At 42.9% G+C, this 22216-nt stretch overlaps 1 protein-coding gene across 7 annotated transcripts in view; it reads left to right on the plus strand.

The window, feature by feature from the left end:
* The first annotated feature begins 10093 nt into the window (after positions 1-10093).
* atp2b1a (ATPase plasma membrane Ca2+ transporting 1a) overlaps positions 10094-22216 on the plus strand; it is a 55020-nt gene continuing 42897 nt past the window's right edge. For 6 of the 7 annotated variants that reach the window (XM_055937322.1, XM_055937325.1, XM_055937324.1 and 3 more), the window contains exon 1: positions 10094-10202. The gene's annotated coding sequence lies outside the window, so the exon portion shown is untranslated. Of the gene's footprint in view, positions 10288-22216 lie in introns of all 7 variants that reach the window. The other variant, XM_055937323.1, reaches the window with a different exon arrangement.

Here is a 22216-nt window from a genome sequence, read left to right on the forward strand (position 1 = left end):
ATCATGCAGACCGTATCTGCCTCTCTCGCTCTCGCTTTCTCTCAGCTGAGAATTTAATTTGCTCAACTGAGCAATTACCTGTATTTAGTGTTACCTTGGAGGATAACAAAAGTTGATCTGATGTTGGATGATGATAAGGGTTAGTTAAATCCACATTTTATATCTGGTATAACGTTACAGTCTCATTTGGCCATAGGATTGGTTGAATAGTATATTTGCTTAAGGCCACTGAAATGACAATGTATTATACTTACAGCTAAGGAGTAGATTATATGGACTGTCTACCCGTCACTCTCCCCCAACTAATTACTTTAACCCTTTTCCCTTCCTCTCTCTCTTTTTTTTTTTTACTACTACTGTACTTTATTGTAAGGTCTGTGTTCATTGATACAGCGTGTTCAGGGCCATTACCTGTATGAGGGTGAGGTGTGTGTTGTGTGCATCAATGACCTCCCAGACGGTTAGGAAGCAGGGCCCCAGGGCCTGGCAGTATTAGCCTGTTTCTCTTCCTCTCCATGCCATCCAGCCTCCAGCCCTCTATCCGGGGGAATGACCCCTGTGTGAAAGGGAAGAGATGGGGGGGGGAAAGGCCACCTAGTTCCCACTGGATCTTCTCCTCTGTGCCCCATGCTGTGCCCCCCTACGTGTCTCTGTTCTGGGCAATAGAGCCAGGGCCTGTATTCATAAACCATCTGTCTGACTGCTGATCTAGGATCAGGTCCATGTAATCTTATTCATTATGATCCATGAGGCCAAACGGAGCTGAGATCAGCACTCCTACTCTGAGAAACTTTATGAATACAGGTCTAGATCAGACTGCTCTCATAATTAAGTTATTTTTTCTGTGATGTCCGCTCCACTGCTCGCTCACGCTGTGTGTCACGTAAACATGGGATTTCGGTGGTTTTCGACATATAATTAATTTGGAAGTCGTTAATTATTTTTCAGGGGCTGTGACGGTGCGCTGCCGAGGGGTTTAGTGGGCGGAGGCAGTGGGGGGCAGGTTTTTATTGGGCCAAGCTCCACGCCTAAATGAACAGCTAAACACATTGAAAATGATCTGTAATTACGCCACTTACTGCCAATGTATCCCAATGTCACCTCTGCCAGGAGCTGCCCAGCTGCCCCGACTCCTCCTTTAAATAATAAGCACACACAGTGATATCTGTGACGTTTGAGCATCTGAATAACTATGTCAGTGTAAACAACTATTTAATTTAATTGACACTGTGCATACTTGAATAGTGTACCTACTGTGTACCAAACCAAGTTAGCTCATAGAGTGCAAAGAGGCTGTTGCTGGGTAAAAATAATCAAGTTGAGCTTATGGGAAATAATTTTGTGAAAGTCAGGTGGTTTCTTTTCTGCCTCGCTGCCCGGTTGGTAATCAAGTCAAGACTATTTATATGTCCTATATTTTATGGTACGTAAAAATGTTCACTGACCTGAATGAAATACACTTTCCAGCCCCATCGCAGACTGGAGCCAGTGCAAATATAAATACGGAAGATATCAATGGAAAACAGATCGCGGAAAAAAGAGAAGTTCAGAGAAAGGCGGAGTCCAGAGTCAAATGTTGTCCCCTTCGGCTGACTAACCCCTCAACCATTGTTGAAGGCTGGGTCCCTAATAGCACCCTACTCCATAGGGAGTCCCCATAGGGCTCTGGTTAAAAAATGGTGCACTAAGTAGGGAATAGGGTGCCATTTGGGAAGCTGACTTAATGTAACAGGCGGGGCTGTGCCGGTGTCCTTACTTACTCAGCCAGAGTGGGCACTTGAGGTGAATTATTGTTTGTGAGTGGAAACTTGGCCAGATAACCCTAGTGCTGCTGTCTCAGGACTGAGTAAGACCACTGTCCCCTCCCTCCCTCCCTCCCTCCCTCCCTCTCCAGTTCACATAGTTTATTTGTGTGTCTCTTTCTATCTCTCTCTGTACGCCCCTTTCTCTCTCTCTCTCTCTCTCTGCTCTCGCTCTCTCTTTCCCTTTCTTTCTCTCTCCCCTCTCTCCACAGCTCCACTGCAGCTCAGGGTCTAGCAGGGCTGTTCACATCTCTGTTGCTGTATTGCCCTGGTCAATGCCTGCTGCTGTAAATTCCAGGAGTAGTTGGAAACATAAACATAACCAGGACAGAAACCTCCCTCCCTTTCCCCCTCTCTATCCCTCTCTTTCTCTCTCTCTACCTCTCGTTTCACTTTTGTCTCCCCTAACCCTGTGCTCATGTAACCGGTGTGAAATGGCTAGCTAGTTAGCGGGGTGCGCACTAATAGCGTTTCAATCGGTGACGTCAGTCGCTCTGAGACCTTGAAGTAGTTGTTCCCCTTGCTCGGCAAGGGCTGCGGCTTTTGTGGAGCGTTGGGTAATGATGCTTCGAGGGTGGCTGTTGTTGATGTGTGCAGAGGGTCCCTGGTTCAAGCCCAGGTAGGGGCGAGGAGAGGGACGGAAGCTAAACTGTTCCACTCACCCTTCTGTTAACACTACTGCCTCACACCGGCTCTGAGGGTCGTGGTGTGTGTGAGCCTCCGGGACAAGGACGCCCTTGTGTGTGTGTACGTACATGTCTGTGTCTGTTTTGGCCACTGCTACTTCTCTTAGTGGAAAATATGGGGGCTGTCGTTGCTCGTCTTTTGCCGTGTCAGCAGTGTATGTGTGTTTATTGTGGAGGTAATTGGGAGCTCTAGACCACACTAACCCATGTTTGCCCCTTCTCGGATTTTAGGAAAATGTGATTACGGTAATTATGGCAGGCTGATGATATGCTTGATGGAATGAGTGTTTCTCATTAAGATCTGTGGGCCCCAAACAACATGCCTTGATATAAACCTTGACAGCACCCTAAACGGCACCCTATTCCCTACATATTACTCTAACTTATCTGTCAAACGTAGTGCACTATATAGGGAACAGCGTACATAGGGCTCTGGTGAAAAGAAGTGCACTATGTAGGGAATAGGGAGCCATTTGGGACACAGACAACGTCTGATAATATAGACACTGTCTTAAGTACTGGCCGGGGCTGAGGCACAGTCAGTCCTACACTAATGACCACTATCCTCTTAATACCAAATCCTCTATGTCCTTTAGATAGGGGAGATGTAGGTGTGAAATGTAATTGCACCCACTCTGTTGTTGAACACAAATTTATTCTGCGATGAAATTCAACACATCAACTTGGATCTTATCAGTGCCATCTATGTTAATATCAATGGATGTTTTTACAAAAAAACTAAATATCTGCTCCTCTTCTACATCAGATTTGCAACGTTTCTGTTTACACTATCCTTATATTAGCCTTGGGTGTGATGGGGCCAAAGCCACATTCATGCTTTGTGTTAATGCCAGTATATAAACACACAAAAGTAGGGTATCTATTCAAATGTTTGTGTCTATTTCATTTTTCACAAATGTTTCTTCTTTCCTCACACCGGATCCCCTCCCTCTCTCTCCCTCTCTCTCTCTCTCTCTCTCTCTCTCCAGCCACTCTAAAAGAAGGAAGTTGCCCTGCCAATGTGCTGAGCGAACGGAAACAAAGGTCTGTTTCAAGAAACAAAAGTCATGGAGAAAGATTGGTGACCACAGGAAGTCATAACACAGCATATCCTGACAGATAGGAACCCTGGCAATTTCCACGTTCACACTTTCCACTTTCTCAACATTGATCAAGGGTCACATGACTGGAGAGCATTACTGTACATGAGTGGATGGGATAATGAGCCACTGTCATGTGTTTCGGTGAAACATGTTCAGCACAGCAAATGGGAGGTTGATATAACTTTTATATGCTTCTACACCTGCATTGCTTGCTGGTTGGGGTTTTTGGCTGGGTTTCTGTACAGCACTTTGAGATATCAGCTGATGTATATATATACATTTGATTTGATTTGATTTGATATGATGGTAGTAGTCAAGTCTACATTTTCTTTCTCTCTCCCCGATTTGCTATCATACTTTCACATTTCCCTAAGTGTATTGTTACCTGTGTAGTCCTACAGTAGATCCCAGTAGATCTCTGTTTCAGAGGGGTTGGGTTAACCTCTCTAGGGTACGTGGGACGGTAGCGTCCCACCTCTTCAACAGCCAGTGAAACTGCAGGGCGCCAAATTCAAAACAACTGAAATCCCATAATTTAGACGAAAGCAAACCAAACGATTATGTTAGGTGAGTGACTATTCACAGAATAACACAGCCATTTTTCCAGCCAAAGAGAGGATTCACAAAAAGCAGAAATATAGATAGAATGAATCACTAACCTTTGATGATCTTCATCAGATGACACTCATAGGACTTCATGTTACACAATACATGTATGTTTTGTTCGGTAAAGTTCATATTTATATCCAAAAATCTGAGTATACATTGGCGCGTTACGTTCAGTAGTTCCAAAACATCCGGTGATTTTGCAGAGAGCCACATCAATTTACAGAAATACTCATTATAAATGTTGATGAAAATACAAGTGTTATACATGGAATTTTAGATCCACTTTTCCTTAATGCAACCGCTGTGTCAGATTTCAAAAAAGATTTACGGAAAAAGCAAACCATGCAATAATCTGAGGTTGGCGCTCAGAGCCCTATCAAGACAAAAATATATCCGTCATATTGTGCAGTCAACAGAAGTCAGAAATAACATTATAAACATTGACTTATCTTTGATGATCTTCATCAGAATGCACTCCCAGGAATCCCAGTTCCACAATAAATGTTTGTTTTGTTTGATAATGTCCATCATTTATGTCCAAATTCCTCCTTGTTGTTCTAGCGTTCAGTACACTTTCCAAACTCACGACGCGCGGGCAAGTCCAGCGGAAAGTACGGACGAAAAGTTAAAAAAGTTATATTACAGTCAGTAAAAACATGACAAACGAAGTATTAAATCAATCTTTAGGATGTTTTTAACATAATTCTTCAATAATGTTCCAACCGGATAATTCCTTTGTCTTCAGAAGTGCGATGGAACAGAGCTCGCATGGTCAGCGCATGTTCAGCTCATGGCAGACCTTACTCAACCCCCTCTCATTCGGCCCCACTTCACAGTAGAAGCATCAGACAAGGTTCTAAAGACTGTTGACATCTAGTGGAAGCCTTAGGAAGTGCAACATTACCAATATCCCACTGTATCTTCAATAGGAGCTGAGTTGAAAATCGACCAACCTCAGATTTCCCACTTCCTGGTTGGATTTTTTCTCAGGTTTTTGCCTGCCATATGAGTTCTGTTATACTCACAGACATCATTCAAACAGTTTTAGAAACTTCAGAGTGTTTTCTATCCAAATCAAAAACTAATAATATGCATATTCTAGCTTTTATGGCTGAGTAGCAGGCCGTTTACTCTGGGCGCGCTTTTCATCCGGACATGAAAATACTGCCCCCTACCCCAAAGAAGTTAAATGCGGAAGACACATTTTGGTTGAATGCATTCAGTTGTGCAACTGACTAGGTATCCCCTTTCCCCTTATCAACCCCCAGTAGTATCACAAAATGTGATAAGACACTAAGAGTTCTGCTACCAAGTTCATGTGCCAGGAACCAAAAACGCACAATGCCACCTGCTACACGTTGTTCTTTTTAACCCATAATTAGGCTATTCATCTGCTTTCTCACTCCAATGTCTGTCTGTGGAGCCCCATAATTACTTGTCTATGTTAGGATAAACCCTAGACGGCGGCCATCTTGGGTATATCTGCTTGGCTTCTCTGAAATATCAACCTTAGAGTAGATGACTCTCATATCTTTTGGTCTTTTGGGGATTATTCTCTCACTGCTAGATCATTTGATTATGTCAAACTTTATACAATGCGGAAATGTATCTTATAAGAATTTCCTCTTTTTATAGATTGGTGTGGTTTGTCACTATCTTTAGCCACAGGGTGTGAACACATTAACATGCACAGTGGTTTATAATGACACTTGACATTTAAAGTGTCATGCAAGGCAGAAAAACGTAAGAACTATTTCAACAGAGGGACTGAATCAACCAAACCGGGTTGATACAGCCTTCAGCTTTTGGGAAACGTTTGGTTTCCCCAAGATAAACCACAAGGATAGAATCACTAGAATGGACATTCTTATTTTTTTAATATATATTTATTTATTTATTTCACCTTTATTTAACCAGGTAGGCCAGTTGAGAATAAGTTCTCATTTACAAATGCGACCTGGCCAAGATAAAGCAAAGCAGTGCGACAAAAACAACAACACAGAGTTACACAGAAACAAACGTACCGTCAATAACACAAAAGAAAAATAGAAAAATCTATGTACAGTGTGTGCAAATGTAGAAGAGTAGGGAAGTAGGCAATAAATAGGCCCTAGAGGCGTAAATAATTACAATTTAGCATTAATACTGGAGTGATAGATGTGCAGATGATGATGTGCAAGTGGAGATACTGGGGTGCAAAGAGCAAGAGGGTAAGTAATAATATGGGGATGAGGTAGTCGGGTGTGCTATTTACAGATTGGCTGTGTACAGGTACAGTGATCGCTCAGACAGCTGCTCATAAGCTGCTCAGACAGCTGATGCTTAAAGTTTGAGAGGGAGATATAAGACTCCAGCTTCAGAGATGTTTGCAATTCGTTCCAGTCATTGGCAGCAGAGAACTGGAAGGAAAGGCAGCTAAAGGAAGTGTTGGCTTTGGGGATGACCAGCGCAATATACCTGCTGGAGCGTGTCCTGCTGGGTGGGTGTTGCTATGGTGACCAGTGAGCTGAGATAAGGCAGGGCTTTACCTAGCAGAAACTTATAGATGACCTGGAGCCAGTGGGTTTGGCAACGGATATGTAGTGTACAGGTCGCAGTGGTGGGTAGGATATATGGGGCTTTGGTGATAAAACGGATGGCACTGTGATAGACTACATCCAGTTTGCTGAGTAGAGTGTTGGGGGCTATTTTGTAAATGACATCGCCGAAGACGAGGATCGGTAGGATAGTCAGTTTTACGAGGGTATGTTTGGCGGGCATGAGTGAAGGAGGCTTTGTTGCGAAATAAGAAGCCGATTCTAGATGTAATTTTGGATTGGAGATGCTTAATGTGAGTCTGGAAGGAGAGTTTACAGTCTAACCAGACACCTTATAATTCAAGTCAATGTTGTGTGATGGTTAGATGGGTAATTGTATTTCTATGACTTGAAGTCCCAAAACCCCTTTGAAAATATCAACCCTGGTTTAAGGTTTTATTATTTTTATTTCAACAATGATTAAATAGTTGATTTAGTAATATATGTTGTATTGTAAGGAAATTCAGCCAAGGTATTTTAAAGTGCCCAAAGCATACACGGGCTGAAAGTGTCCCTTCATAAAGTAAATCATTTGTTGTCTTTATCCATTGTTCTAATGACCAGACAATCTGGATTGTCTCAGAAAGCCCTGCTTGGAACAGTTAATGAGCTTCATTGCCTGTTGCGAAATGGGTTTTGTTCATTTCTGCACATTAAGACCATTCCCAAAGTCTTTAAATGGATTTAACCGCTGTTAAAGTGAGCTCAACTGAGCAAACATGCCGAATGTTAGCACAGAGCATAATTCAAATTCATTGGCTGTCATACTTAGATAAACAATAGCGACTACAAACATTGTTTAGCTTGCTAGTAATGGGAGAACAAATCATGTTACGGAAAGACGCTCAGAGAATGGATGGCATCCTCCACTGCAGTAAATCATGCTCTTATTTGATTTACCCACCCAACTTTTAATGAACTATTCCTAATGACTTTCTCATAGTCCCAAAACACCTGTGTGTGTGTGTGTGCGTGTGTGTGTGTGTGTGTGTGTGAGGGTGGGCGGGCGGGCAAGCATGTGTGTGTGGGCATGCTTAATTTTGTCTCTGCAGTATCTGTGTGTGTGTGTGTGTGTGTGTGTGTGTGTGTGTGTGTGTGTGTGTGTGTGTGTGTGTGTGTGTGTGTGTGTGTGTGTGTGTGTGTGTGTGTGTGTGTGTGTGTGTGTGTGTGTGTGTGTGTGTGTGTGTGTGTGTGTGCACTCAACCTCATCAAATTTGAAGTGTGGATCTCTTTTTTCCATGGCAGCCAGCGACATCATCACCCATAGCGTGAAACAGCTAGGCCCTGCGGTGGAAAGGGAAGGCATGTGTCCCAAATGGCACCCTATTCCATACATAGTGCACTGCTTTTGACTAGATCCTTATGGGCCCTGGACAAAAGTAGTGCACTATATAGGGAATAGGGTGCTATTTTGGACGTAGCCAAGCAAAATTGCTCTGCTCTCCGTGTTAGAGGGACATCTGCTCGAGGACCGGGCACAACGCTACAAGCCTCCAATCGGAGAGGCCCGAAATGAGAGCCTCTAAAGCTGAACTGTGTGTGTACGAGAGAGGGGGAGAGAGAACTGGAAACTGGCACACATAAAAATAGGATACGCGTTTTCCCACAGCTCCGCAAGATTTGGAAGGTCTGCAAGGAAACTTGTTTGCTTGCCTCATGTGGCTCATGAGGCCTACATATTACTGTTGAAAAGATATCAGCTGCATAACTCCTGTGGTGAAATGCTTCTGGTTTGAACTTCAAGTCAACAGTGGTCATTGACACCCAGTCCCAGAGATGGCTGAGAGGGACACTGAAAATGGAGGACTGGAGATATTTATGTTGTGTTCATTTCCTTCCCCTCTCTCTGTTCTGTTCCTCCCTAACACTGGTTTGTGATTCAGAGCTACCGATTGAACATTACCACATTTAGGTCCAAATTACACAACGTTTAAAAAACTTCTTTCTCCTGTTTATAAATCCAGAGTGGTAAATTGAAGAAGTGCAGCAATGTTTTTTGTTTTCAAAAATTGGACCCGTTAAGTGAAGAGTAGCTAATATATGGCTATGGATCCCGGTCGAATAATATGTGCATTCTTTACACAGTTGAAGGTCTGCATGCATTGCTTTGACGTAATAATCATAGAGCCAGTCTGGCAGAGATTATGCAGCATTATGTATGCTCAGATGAATATGGGTCAGATAATGGGTTCAGGGAATACACAGATCAATGGTAGCCAGACGTCACACGCAGACACACACACACACACTCCGACACACACGCATGCCCACAATGACAAGCGCACACACTTGCACACACACACACGCATACACACACACACTCGTGCACCTACACACTCCCACACACACACAGAAGTGCATGTACTGTACACACACATTCAAGGGCGACCTTGTCCACCGAGGCTCACACACACAGCTCTCTTGCACCTCTCATGGCATCTCCTGTGTGCCTCTGGAAATGTGACATCAACCAGTTTACAACCTGATATCACACCCTCATTCCAGGAACAACCCCGCTTTCTGAAGTTAACAACTATCAATGGATTGACTCAGAGGTAATGTAGAGCTTCATTGTTAAACTCAGCTTAATGACATTTAAGCCTGGGGAGCCAGGGTGGGAAAATGTAATATGCTGAAGTTTAGTGCAAGATGTTATGTACTCTGTACTTTGAAATTTTAGCCTTATGTATAATATGAGTAAGTCCTGCAGTGTTGGAAGAGAACAAGGTGCCACTATTTCAGAACAGCTTTTGGTGTACAATGCAATGCATGCTGTGTGTGTGTGTCAGTAGGCTATTCAGATAGTCAGTACTTGTGATTCAGACTTGATTTGTGCTATATATATATTTTTTTTTTACTGCAATATAATAGGCAGATTCTGTAGCCCATTTCAAACGAATGTGTCGCTCCTTCACCCTTTTGTGCTGAAGAATCAAACACTAAAGCATTGAATACATAGAAAAATCGCGACGTCATGGAAAGAATGACGTCAGGTTTGATTAGCCGCCGGGAAGGTGGGTGGAGCTACACAACCGACAGGGCCAGGGAGATGCACACACAAATAAACAGATGTCAGTGCTCATTTAATGCTGGTTAAATCATACGATGTAAGAACGGATCTTTGCATGCATCAGATTTTTATAAAGTAAGACCGGGCAAAGAGTGGGTGCGAGAGGATCTCCATCCGTGAACGGAATTGATGACGTAACCGTTTCCACGGGCGACTGATTTGTTGGTTAAGCCAATGGGGATCTACATTGGAGTTATTGCCCATCCCCCTGACGTGAATCACATGTCCCTTGCGATGTTGTGACAGTGTAGTGGGCGGGATTTTTACTACAGATCGGGAAAGAGGGGCAGTCTGTAGTGAGATACTGAGGAGAGGGAAAGAGAGGAAGGTCTCAGAGGTAATATTCGGAAAACGGAGTAAGTACTTTGTTAGATTTTTTTTTGCACACAAATATACATTTCCATAAGTAACAACATGGACACAAGCCAAGCGTTGATTCTGGTAAGCAATAGCGAACCGGTTTGGTTTTATCTCCTTACTACAGTTTTAGCTTAACGGTAAACGTTAGCTAGCTCAGTGCAGCTGCTCGTGAGTTCATGTCTAGCTTGCAAGCTAGCTTCTATCTGGGTAAGAAGATGGAACAACTGACATTGAGCTTCTTGTTCTTTACACCACAATTTGCTTCGGACATTAACCCACCTAACGTTTTCCAGAACAGGATCTTATTGACAAGTTAATGGAATTTCCAACGTATTGTAATGTGCGAAAATACTAACTCGCGGGTGACTTGGTGTTTGAAAAGTTGTGTAGCTAAATACCGTTAGCGGTGTAACGTTATTTTGAAATGGGTTCGACTGCACACACTAGCTTTGGAGGAGCTCGTGGACAGGAGGTGGAGGTTGACGCCTAAGCTCTACTGTACTAAGGAGTGAAGAAGAACCAAAAGTCGTGGTGAAAACGACTTGAAATATGTGAACGTTATTTGAGTCCAGCCATGCTGCTCGACTCGGACTCATATTTAATTAATTCGAAATCTTAATTGCTGGGTTATTTTTATTCAGCCTAAACTTGTTATTAACGTAACGTTAGTTGGCTAATAGTTGACTTGACACATGCAGTGTGCTCACTCCATAATGAGCCTATAACCTGTAACCGTTAGGTTAGCGTAACTTTGGTTTGCTTTCTTGCCGCAAAAGGACTACTACGTCCGTTGCTTTATGGTACTGTTACATTTTATACATAAGTTACAATTTCTCAATTGAAAATGAACGTTAGTTGCCTTACATTTTGCTTGGCTACATTGGACATTTTGCCGGTTAGCTACCTAACGTTAAGCCTTGACTACGACGGGTACTCCACTTAATTATTCCATGGTGTTATTCCACTGCACCGGTCGGTTCTAAAGTCAGGTGCCCAGTTGGTTAGCTAACTAACGTTAGCTAGCTAGAGAGTAGTAACCAGTGGTTGACTTGTGACATAGCTAACTTGCTAGCTAGGTAACAGTCCTGACTGACAGCTAACGCTATCCAGTTAAACGAAGGATATACTGTAGCTAGCTAGGTGAAGCGTTAGTGAACCAGCTGCTAACATTGGCCAACCTACCTTTAACGTTACATGTTTTGCAACGGTAGCTACGCCGCAACACATCGTTAAATTAGCCACTAGCACTTCTGTCTGAACTCCGTCTTTGAAACCTGTCATACTGATATGCACTCTGGATGCCAGCTGAGATGCCGAAATTTCAACTTAGTACAGCTAACGTTAACAAGTTACATTACCGCCGGTATATCTATTTAGTTGTAGCAGTGTCCATAGCTGATCCATCTAACTAGCTACGACAGATCCATTATCCTGTCATGCTTTCTTTTCGCTGTGTGCCACCATTAGCTACCAACCTCGAACGTGATTATTTGTTCACGTTATGACAAGGAAACGTAACCAATCATTTGACCTTGACTACAGATAGTGCAAATGCAATTTTCTACATCGTTTTCTATTGCAGAGCTTATGTACTGGTCCCAGTGTGATAGGCAACGAGCTATCACGTTTTGGTGTCTAACAGAAGGGATCAGTTCTTATCCTATTAAATGGCACCCGGCGTGCTGCACTTTGCCAGCAATGCATTCTAGTCTGCTGAATGCTGAGCTTCGAATGAACGCTGCTGGTTGACCATGTGGATTACGATCACTTATCGTCTGTGTCATCAAATTGCAAACATTGGGGATTCCATTGATCTGTGCAACACTTGTATTGAAGTCTAGTAATGTGCATTAATATGCATCCACAATACACATGGTATAATATTTGAAGAATTTACAATGCTGTAGTCATGTAAGAGAGGTATGGTGATCATTGGACAAGTTGTATAAAATAACGTTTTTAACCCATATCAGTGTATGATATGATTTTAAGCTTTTTTGGTGTCAGGGTGTTCAGATATGTGAAATATCATTGTTCTCTCTGCTGACTGCTGTCAATTTGATCAAGATTTCGTTGCATTCTGAATGCATTCAATAGGAGTGAGATTTCTATCTTCTAGACATTTGCCTTTTATAGATCCACACATTTTGGCCATAAAAACAACAACATTTGACTGTGTCTGAGGCTGTGGTTTTAACCAAAACTGTCTATCACTCAAGAATGAAGCAGTGCAGCAGACTAAAACTGAGCATACAGTAATATAAACCTTCTCACTTGCATGGTATTGGTCAGCTTTGGTCCCTGTTCAATTTTTAAAACAGGTGTATGTTCTGTGTGTTGCATAGGATTTCTATGCCAATGTTTCATGAGGAGTTTCACGATCGGCTGACTAATTATTAGTCTACTAGAACTGAATAGGATTTTAAGTCCGTCTCTGGTGTCTCTGGTCTTATGTTGTTTTGGAAAGTAGGCCTTTGAGTGGTTGTGGTTCAGTCAGAGGTTTTAACCTAATTAAATCGGTAGGCCGACACTACCTCAGTACGATAGCTATAGGATTTCAGTCTTCTCGCGTAACACATTTCTTTGTAAATTAGGATTATTGAGCAGCAGTAGACTTTGTAGTTAATATTGATGGCATTTAGAATAGACAGGTGTCAAAGTATAACACGTGTAAAATGCTTATTTATTAGCGAATAGGTACTATGATGTAACATAATTATCCTGTTAAACAAAGTTTCGGACAACGTGCTGTCTATTCCAGGTAATGATTTCGCCCTGTCGACACTGCATTCCAGACTCATCGTGGACATGGACCCTGGCGGGGTTGCCTGATGCGTGCTCACTCAACTGGCTAACTGCTAAACCGTATTTCCCACTCATGTTGAACATTGTCTATAATTGTCAGGAAATCTAACATGCTGCATCAAATCTAAGAAATTACCACTATAATCCTCCTTTTGTCTTACTATTGTAAGACCTACTATAGAAACTTACTAACGGAGACTCCTACTGCAAAAGGCACAATTGGTTATGTAAAAGGCAATGGAGACATTAATCTATGTAGGCTATCATGGGCGGCTCAATATAGTCTGCTGTACTATTAAGTAGGCCTACATTGTATAATGCTGCTTTTTACTCCCTCTGGTGTGATGCGTATCTCCTCAATATTGTAAGGGCAAGGATATTCCACACTGTGGTTTAAAGGGAAGTTGAGTCTGACTCATGCTGGCTCAATTAGGCTCGAGTCTAAACAGACACATAAGCTCATATTTCCTTCTCTATCGGCATTCTCAGGTGTTCTCTTTTTAATCAAATTGCCATAGGCCGATATTAAAGATAAACAGCGTTTTCTTAATTTAGGGTTTTACTATTTTTTACATTGTAGAATAATAGTTTTGATGTCTTCACTATGAAATAACACATGGAATCATGTAGTAACCAAAAAAAGTGTTAAACAAATGAAAATATATTAAATATATATTTCTTCAAAGTAGCCACCCTTTGCAGCTCTGCACACTCTTGGCATTCTCTCAACCATCTTCATGAGGAATGATTTTCCAACAGTCTTGAAGGAGTTCCCACATATGCTGAGCGCTTGTTGGCTGCTTTTCCTTCACACTGCGGTCCAACTCATCCCGAACCATCTCAACTGGGTGGAGGTTGGGTGATTGTGGAGGCCAGGTCATCTGGTCAAATAGCCCTTACACAGCCTGGAGGTGTGTTGGGTCATTGTCCTGTTGAAAAATAAATGATTGTCCCACTAAGCGCAAACCAGATGGGATGGCGTATCGCTGCAGGATGCTGTGGTAGCCATGCTGGTTTTGTGTGCTTTGAAAACGTCTATCGTTTCCTATTATCAATTGGACACGTGTGGAAGGAAATTTGAAACACAAACAAACATGGAGGAGAGTGAACGTGGCACGGAGATCGTACCTAAAAGAGGGGCTACTTTGGTCGCATTGTCATGGTTTGGGTATGAAAGGTTTGACACGAACCAGAACCAAACCGTCCCCTGCAAAATATGCCGCAGGCCGGTCCCGACAACAGGCTCAAACACAACTAACCTCTCTTACCACCTACGCAAGAATCATGTGAAACCGTACGGAGAGAGTTTACGGATAAGACCCCAAAAAGTACAGTCGGGTGCTCAAAACAAACCCCTGACTCAGACGTTGCAAGAGGCCTTTGTCCATAGCACACCATATGGCAAAGAATCACGAAGATGGAAGGAGGTCTGGATTACTGCAACTCGCTGTTGGCTGGGCTCCCTGCCTGTGCCATTAAACCCCTACAACTCATCCAGAACGCCGCAGCCCGTCTGGTGTTCAACTTTCCCAAGTTCTCTCACGTCACCCCGCTCCTCCGCTCTCTCCACTGGCTTCCAGTTGAAGCTCGCATCCGCTACAAGACCATGGTGCTTGCCTACGGAGCTGTGAGGGGAACGGCACCTCCGTACCTTCAGGCTCTGATCAGGCCCTACACCCAAACAAGGGCACTGCGTTCATCCACCTCTGGCCTGCTCGCCTCCCGACCTCTGAGGAAGTACAGTTCCTGCTCAGCCCAGTCAAAACTGTTCGCTGCTCTGGCACCCCAATGGTGGAACAAACTCCCTCACGACGCCAGGTCAGCGGAGTCAATCACCACCTTCCGGAGACACCTGAAACCCCACCTCTTTAAGGAATACCTAGGATAGGATAAAGTAATCCTTCTAACCCCCCCCCCCCCCTTAAAAGAGTTAGATGCACTATTGTAAAGTGGTTGTTCCACTGGATATCATAAGGTGAATGCACCAATTTGTAAGTCGCTCTGGATAAGAGCGTCTGCTAAATGACTTAAATGTAATGTAAATGAGGTAACAGCTGCCGTTACAACTTACATCTGCAAAGACATGACCGCAATTTACACGGTAGAGAAACAGGGGTTTCATGAGTGAGTGCAAACACTCAACCCAAGGTATCAAATGCAAATAAATTTTATTTGTTGAGTATAATAAAAAATGTAATAAAAAATAGGCCTTTACATGTGGTCATTTTATATACACTATTTATTCATTGAATTTACAGAAAATGTGCTATATCGTGATGTGTCATTATCAGGATAGGAAATTACCTTTGTCAGGATATAAGATTTTGGCCATATCGCCCAGCCCTAATTCTAAATAAATCACTGACAGTGTTACCAGCAAAGCGCCATCACACCTTCTCTATGCTTCACGGTGGGAACCACACGTGCAGAGATCATCCGTTCACCTACTCTGCGTCTCACAAAGACATTTACAATTTCCGTCAGTCTAATGTCCATTGCTCGTGTTTCTTGGCCCAAGCAAGTGTCGTCTTCTTATTGGTGTTTTTAGTAGTGGTTTCTTGCAGCAATCCGACCAGTGCCTTAGACCGCTCCCGAGTGGCGCAGCGGTCTAAGGCATTGCATCTCAGTGCAAGAGGCATCACTACAGTCCCTGGTTCGAATCTAGGCTGTATCACATCCGGCTGTGAGTGGGAGTTCCACAGGGCGGCCCACAATTTGCCCAGTGTCGTCTGGGTTTGGCCGGGGTAGGCCGTCATTGTAAATAAGAATTTGTTCTTAACTGACTTGCCTAGTTAAATAGGTTAATTTTAAAAATAAATAATAATACAATTAAATGAAGGCCTGATTCACACAGTCTCCTCTGAAAAGTTGATGTTGAAGTCTTTCTTGAACTCTATGAAACACTTATTTGGGCTGCAATTTCTGAGGTTGGTAACTCTAATGAACTTATCCTGTTCAGCAGAGGTAACTCTGGGTCTTCTTTTCCTGTGGCGGTCCTCACGAGAGCCTGTTTCATCATAGCGTTTGATGGTTTTTGCGACTGCACTTTCAAAGTTCTTGAAATTTTCCGGATTGACTGACCTTCATGTCTTAAAGTAATGATGGACTGTCATTTCCCTTCGCTTATTTGAGCTGTTCTTCACATATGGACATGGTCTTTTACCAAATAGGGCTATCTTCTGTATACCACCCCTACCTTGTCACAACACAACTGATTGGCTCAAATGCATTAAGAAGGAAAAAAATTCCACAAATTAACTTTTAACAACGCACACCTGTTAATTGAAATGCATTCCAGGTGGCTACCTCAAGAAGCTGGTTAAAAGGTTGCAAGAGTGTGCAAGGTGAAGGGTGGCTACTTTGAAGAATCTTGAATATAAAATTGTCATTTGTTTAATACTTTTTTGGATACTACTTGATTCCTTATGTGTTCATAGTTTTGATGTCTTCACTATTATTCTACAATGTAGAAAATAGTAAAAAAAAAAAAAAAAAAACTAAAATGAGTAGGTGTGTTTAAACTTGACTGGTACCCTATGTATTTCTGTCATAGTTAGTAGCCCTGTGTCAGTCTGCATATAAGAAAACAGTCCTGTTGGATAGCCGAGAGACACATGCATACAATCTTATTTTGTTTGAAATTAGCCTGGTCAATGCATTTTTAATCTGTAGGCTACAATCTCAATTGACCACCCAGCATATTTGTTTAAACCCAATCAAGGAGCACAACATTTTACCTAAGTAGGAGGAAACCCCATGATGACTCAGAAATAGTGGGGGCAGCAGGTCACACAATGGTAGTACATGTCAAGGCAGCATGACCTTAGTCTAGGGCTGGGCGATATGGCAAAATATGTTTTTTTCCCCCTCACATTTTTGACGGTATTTAATGTTTTAGAATTATACACGTTCTGAATTTGCTTTGAGTAGTGCGTGGATACAAACTTTCTAAGATATTTCAATAGCTCTTTCTCCATTCTGATTATTTTATACAGTTCAAAATCAACAAAAATATTTTTGCATTTCTTGCACCCATTTGAGAATTTCTACACGACATGGGCAAAACATTTAGGCCTTATTTTTAACCAAATGTTACAATTGCGATTTCACTTGCTGTTTAGAGTAAAACACTTCGGTGAACTGTTGGAATCATGGAAATATAATTATTTATATAATTCTATAGTTAGAATATAATAGTTGGCACTTGGAATACAGTGTTTAGTATGAAAATGCCAGGTAGGAGTTATTTAAATAGGGTTGGAACCAAGTGTTGATAAGTGTTTCCTAGGGGACCCTGTATTCTTTGGCTACATTGAATGATTTCTCTTAGCTTCTTCACGTAGCTAACATTCATGCTTCAAGTATACCTCTTTGATTTAGAAGATACTGTTGCACAAACAACATGAGGATTTAGGTCTACACCATCACTTGTATTATCAGGCTGTAAAGCTTGTTACGTTTGCTTTGACCCAGTACATTTATTAGCTAGCCAGCTAATATGATTTAGGCCCAACTTGCTAAGAAAAGACAAACTAGCCGTTTGCAAATGTAAGACACACAAACTAAGTGTAATTATATGTTGCTAGTGTCTCTGGTCAAGCAACAACAAATGCGCTCCTTGAGTGACGGGGTGGTGCTATGTCTGTGTGGAAAGTGGTGCCGGAGAGAGATGACTCAAGTTGCGGAGAAACTATCAAAATGGACATTACACATGGCATATTACATTTAACAAATCAAACATTCAAATCACGTTTATAGAACGTAAAGTAAAAACCCAAACTGGTCCATGCATCAATACCAGGATATCGTAAAATATGTTATACCCCCCCTCCACCCCCCTACCTCAGGCCGTAGAGCTGCCCAGCAGAGTCAGTTAAAAAAACTTCAAAGATGGCTTGCTCTTGAAAATGAAGGACATACAAGTTAAATACAACCATAGCCTCTATAAATCTACCTCTATCCCCTTTAAAAACCCTGAAGAGGCTCAATTTATTCCATTTGCTTGTACAGAAGGGAAAGTGGCGACGCAAAGGACCATTTTTAAATGTCCCCCAAGAGACCATCACAAATCTCGATTAAATGAGCAGAAGAGCACTGGGAAGAGGAAGTATGTTGTAGAGTTGACGCCGGGCGGGGACACCTCTGCATGGTGTCGTGAATTGGCAGGCTGGTCATGTAGAACACAGAGTAGAGAAGTGCCAGTCTCTGGTGTGAAGTGGCCCGCTGATAGCACTGAGCCATGCTGCATGACATGAGTAAGGCTGGGTGCCTGCCTCTGCTTTGTACCCTCCACATTTACACGCCCTGACCCACTTCAGCAGGGGCCAGAGTGGGGAATGGGGACAGGGAGGGGTAGCCTGTAGGATGCTAAAATTACCCCCATCTGCACCAGCAAGACCATAGCAGAGGGATCCCTGGAATGGCTGTCCTTGACTCACAACGAGAAAGTTGGCATGTGGAGGGGTTCAAAGTGCCAACCATGATCAAGAGGGTTTCCTTAGTTTGGGGAGAATTGCTTGGAAGTCCATCAACAGATAACATTTGCACCGTTTAGCCATAGAGATCTGTTACATCTAATTTTCTGCTCCCTGGAAAGGAATAACTGCTGGGCTTTTTTATGACAAACATCTTCGTATACGGTTCTAAGTGAAACCCCAATAGATTTCTTTGGTCTTCTCTTACTTAGTAAGGGTTTTTCTGGTGTTGTGCACAAAGGGTTAACCTGGCTCCTATCGTTGTTCAACCATACCATGCCAGCTGTTAGCTCGGTGATCCAATCACAATGATTTTCCACTGTTGTGACATGTGATCTGTTCCGCAACCTGAAACTGTCACCGCTCAGCAAATGTTGGCACTTCCTTCATCTTGGCGGTGCAGCCGCTCGCAGGGGGACAGGCTCAGAGCATGAGATGTGAGGACAAGGGAAATGGAGCCTGGCCGCCTCCATTACTTTGGGGTTGAACATGTGTGTTCGCTGGGTACTGAGGGCAACTCAAATATGCCAACCATTTTTAGAGGACCATTTAGAGGGGGGGGGGGGGGGGACGACATTGAGCGAGTCACACACCGCAATAGGCAAGTTAACATGGTAAGTCATCTGGGCCACAGTCAAAATTCACTTGAATTTGTCTAAGTTGTGGAAAGATGCCGTTCCTGTCAGGCAGAATGCAAGTTGCCAGAGTTTCAATAAGGAACTGCAACCCTCCTTGTCTAGATGGGCCACACTAAAATTTGAGCACAAATTCTACTTAGGCAATGGTAAAAAGTTTCACTTTGTGTTTTCGCACATCTCACAACTATAAAAAACACTACCACGTGAAATATTTTGGTGGAAACCTCTGTGTACGTTTCAACCTCACCCCAAACTTGTGGCCAGCAAAAGGGATATTTCCCTCTCAAATGAGATTTTATGTCACCTCAGAATTGCAACCAGCCCTGCAATTATGTTGTGTAAAGAATAATAAATCCTGTTCCTTTTCCATGGCAGATGGCTCCAAAATAGAATTGACACGTGACCAAATAGTTTCTCAAAAACAAGTCTGAAAGTAGTGGGTTTGTTGGGTTGCTCTCATTTGTCCAGTTACTGAAATTACATTTTTCAATTGTGTGAATGTACCACATTTGCGCCCTCATTAAAGCACTATTTTCTGGGCATCTTAGAATACGCAGAGATTTTGGCCTGATGCAGATGCAGTTATGAGTATTATGTTCCCGATCTGACTTGAAAAAGGGAAGCGTGCTCACTACTTTTTCTCTCATTCAGTTCATTGTTACACCCAGACACTAATGTAGACTGTGAATAAAACCGACTGCCCAGCTGGTGACCTCTTTGAGAGAGGGAGTAGGAAATGCGTCCCCCGCCTGCCCTACAGTGGTAAATTCCTCTAGAGCAGGGATTCTAAAATCTCTCCTTTGGGACCCCAGCCGTTCCATGTATTTGATCTATTCCAGAGCGAGCACACCTGATTCCAACTTGACAACTAATCAAGTTCTTGACTAGGTGAATCAGGTGTGCTAGTTTATGGCTATAACACATTTTTGAAAAGATATTTTATTTTGCAGAGTATATGTTTGAGAACCACTGCCCTAGGGAATTCACTGTCCTATTTTAACCTTGAGACAATATAGGTTGGGTCGTTTTCATCATTGAACATTTGAATGGTCTTTCCATACAAGCTGCCTTATACATGTCATCTTTCCTGACATTTTTTGACTTCCTTATTCTGGTGCATCCCTCTACCCGCTTCGAACATGGCACCTTTCCTTGTGGTGATTCTAAGAAATGAGTCAAAATGGAATCGTCCTTAAAACAGGCTGACGACTGCTGTGCTTTATTCTTCACTTTGGTCAGCAGAGCAGAGACTGGATCTCCCAGATGATGCCAGAGATTGTCTAATTAGATTAAAAAGGAGCTTTTTCTGAGATGATCATTCAGTGAGCGCCAGCCCCATCTCCCAATGAATCGCCACTAGCTGTTGTGGAGACACGCCAGCCCCATCTCCCAATGAATCGCCACTAGCCAAAGTGGGGACACTGAATGTCAAATGGTTTTTAATTGCACAACTGAAATAAGTGTAGCAGGGACATTTTGATGATGGACTCTGGATATGGAGATTCCTCTGGAGGTAGGAAGGTTGTTCGCCTATATAGCTACTTCACATTAAGCACCAAACACTATGTGGGAGGAAGCTGGGCGTTTCATGAGTTTTAATTCTTGCAGTAATTCCAGTTAGGCTAAGTGAAATGCTCTTATTTTGACTTGTATAACCAGTTGAATGGACTATAGAACTCTACATGTGCGTTGGTACATAAATGATCATACATTAACTACAATACATTTTGTCTGGCTCTGGTTTTACTGTAGTGACCACCTACATCTGTTTGCCTGTGCTTCTCGTGGGGTTTATAGTAGAGGTCGACCGATTTATGGTTTTTCAACGCAGATACCGATTCATATTTTTTCAAAAATAATTACAAATAAATACATTGTAATGACAATTACAACAATACTGAATGAACACTTATTTTAACTTAATATAATACATCAATAAAAATCAATTTACCCTCAAATAATAATGAAACATGTTCAATTTGGTTTAAATAATGCAAAAACAAAGTGTTGGAGAAGAAAGTAAAAGTGCAATATGTGCCATGTAAAAAAGCTAACGTTTAATGTCCTTGCTCAGAACATGAGAACATATGAAAGCTGGTGGTTCCTTTTAACATGAGTCTTCAATATTCCCAAGTAAGAAGTTTTAGGTTGTAGTTATTATAGGAATTATGACTATTTCTCTCTCTACCATTTGTATTTCATAAACCTTTGACTATTGGATGTTCTTATAGGTACTTTAAGTATTGCCAGTGTAACAGTATAGCTCGCCCCTACCTGGGCTCGAACCAGGAACACATTGACAACAGCCACCCTCGAAGCATCATTTACCCATCGCTCCACAAGAACTACTCCAAGTCTCAGAACGAGTGACGTCACCGTTTGAAACGCTATTAGCGCGCACCCCGCTAACTAGCTAGCCATTTCACATCGGTTACACCAGCCTAATCTCGGGAGTTGATAGGCTTGAAGTCATAAACAGCTCAATGCTTGAAGTATTGCGAAGAGCTGCTGGCAAAACGCACGAAAGTGCTGTTTGAATGAATGCTTTACGAGCCTGCTGCTGCCTACCATCGCTCAGTCAGACTGCTCTATCAAATATCAAATCATATATTATAATTACGTCTAACACACAGAAATACGAGCCTTTGGGGCCTCCCGGGTGGCGCAGTGGTCTAGGGCACTGCATTGCAGTGCTAACTGCGCCACCAGAGTCTCTGGGTTCGCCCCAGGCTCTGTCGCAGCCGGCCGCGACCGGGAGGTCCGTGGGGCGACGCACAATTGGGCTAGCGTCGTCCGGGATAGGGAGGGTTTGGCCGGTAGGGATTTCCTTGTCTCATCGCGCTCCAGCGACTCCTGTGGCGGGCTGGGCGCAGTGCGCGCTAGCCAAGGGGGCCAGGTGCACGGTGTTTCCTCCGACACATTGGTGTGGCTGGCTTCCGCGTTGGAGGCGCGCTGTGTTAAAGAAGCAGTGCGGCTTGGTTGGGTTGTGCCTCGGAGGACGCATGGCTTTCGACCATCGTCTCTCCCGAGCCCGTACGGGAGTTGTAGCGATGAGACAAGATAGTAATTACTAGCTATTGGATACCACGAAAA

This window comes from Salvelinus fontinalis, chromosome 11 (genome assembly GCF_029448725.1).
Source record: "Salvelinus fontinalis isolate EN_2023a chromosome 11, ASM2944872v1, whole genome shotgun sequence".
Lineage (NCBI taxonomy): Eukaryota > Metazoa > Chordata > Actinopteri > Salmoniformes > Salmonidae > Salvelinus > Salvelinus fontinalis.